This window comes from Pterocles gutturalis, unplaced genomic scaffold, assembly GCF_000699245.1.
Source record: "Pterocles gutturalis isolate BGI_N339 unplaced genomic scaffold, ASM69924v1 scaffold36093, whole genome shotgun sequence".
Lineage (NCBI taxonomy): Eukaryota > Metazoa > Chordata > Aves > Pterocliformes > Pteroclidae > Pterocles > Pterocles gutturalis.
The window spans coordinates 10,098-12,008 of record NW_010121932.1 but is presented as its reverse complement, the minus strand read 5'-3'; positions in this window follow the sequence as shown (position 1 = coordinate 12,008).

Genomic DNA, 1,911 nt, shown 5'->3' with positions numbered 1-1,911 from the left:
GGCCCAGGCATCCAGCTGGTTTTCTACCCAGCAAAGAGTACATCCACCCAAGGCATGAGCAGCCAGTTTCTCCAGGAATATGTATATAATATATGCCTTTAAACTGGAGACTGTTGGTAAAGTAATGCTATTTATTCCCCTACGCACAGAGGTGCCTAATGCACTCTGATGTGGTCACGATCCACATGCACGCGATCCATGTGCTAGACCAGTAAAATTAGAGGCCATCTCTTCTCCTCTGCAGTCTGCCAGCTTTAGAACAGAAGATTCCTCTCAAGGCACAGGAATATTTCATTTGCCAAACCACTTGCAAGTATCTACTTCAAGTATGATGGAAAAAAAAAATTAAAAAGAAAGACAGAAAGGAAAAAAAAATCAAAGCAGCTTCCAAGTAGGGAATCAGTGTTTGATCTCTTCTCAAAAACTTTGCTTTTGTATTACTCTGTGCTAGAAGAGCCAGTGGTGGAAGGAGGAGGTAACGTTCAAAAGGTACTTTCAGTTCTGCAGGTCAACTTTTAAAAGAAAGGAAAGCAGAAAGGTGGTAACTTGGAACATGGAAAGGGGGGCAAAGGGATCAGAGAACCAATGGTACTGGACAAATTTTTACAGTTGGAAATGCTGTAGGAAAGCAACAGAAAGGCTTCAAGAGTATCAAAAACCTAGAATCTTTAGAAAAAGAGAGAGAGGAGGAGAAACAGAGAGAATGAGAATTTAACTATATTTCTAAAAGCAGCAGCAATTAATTCCAAGTTTACTACCTACACTAGAACAGAGGCAGAAAGGATGGCAAATGAAGAGACACGAGTTGGTGCTACTTAACCAAGAGCACAAAACTAGTAAAGATTTAACATGAGGCAAGTATTACTTAGCTACTGTGAAGCTGTGGAGGAAGCTTATGACGTAGCAGCACTTGGTACTATACCAGCTGGAGTAATTTGCTCAGGTATCGTTTAGTCACTGGATGAGTGCTGACAAAGTCTTTCTCAGTTACTAGGACTGATACAGTCTCCACAGACTATTCACAGAAGACCAAAATTAATGCATTCAAAGACTTCGCTGCTAGGCAGCATCTCCTACAAAGTGTAAAGGTGTATAAAGGAGCAGAAGGGGTTAAAGTATTCAGACATGTACCTGACAATATATACAGAAACCCACAAAAACAGCAAAAAAAATTAATTAAAAAAAAAAAAAGTAGCCCACCCTTGCCTTTTTTGCTGAATAAAACATTTCTGTGCTAAGTCCTTTTTGTAAACAGAGACCTTCAGAGCTCATGGAGAACTTTCTGAAGGACAGCTGCGGTTCCCTGGGCCATGCGCAAGAGCCGCTGGAATGGGGCACCAGGACAGGGAGGGCTGAGCCCCACATCCCCCACGTCTCCTGTGGGAATCAGCCACCTTGCCAGGCATCACCTACCATATCCCTGAACCAAGCTCAGAGATGGCTGTCTTCAGAGGTTTGCTTTTGTTGAACATGTCAGTCCTGAGAAAAGAGCAGTTGAGTTTTCCCTCAAGCAGAGGACTACGACCTGTTCTGTGGCAGAAGAGGGACCAAGGACACTCGCTGAGTCTGAAGGGATGATCCCATCGCTGCTCCCTCTCGGAGCCTGGCAGGAAGGAGGTTCATGTTTCAGCGTGCAGATAAGGTGATCACCGCTAGCTCGGTTGGGATATTGAGTTAGCAGCATAATGGCATTTCCCCACTTGGAAAGACTTTCCTAACAGAGTCAAGTGCTAAATTCAGAAGAGAGAAATTGTCCGCTCCCTTAACACAAAGGCAAAAGGCACATTTTGTATTAAAATGTAGTTCCTGGAGCACATGACTCCCCTCCCATCAGGAACCGCATCCCACGTGCGCATTTGCTTATGCCACAGCCAAAGCCAAAATTAACACTCACAGACCCCACGCAAGCTC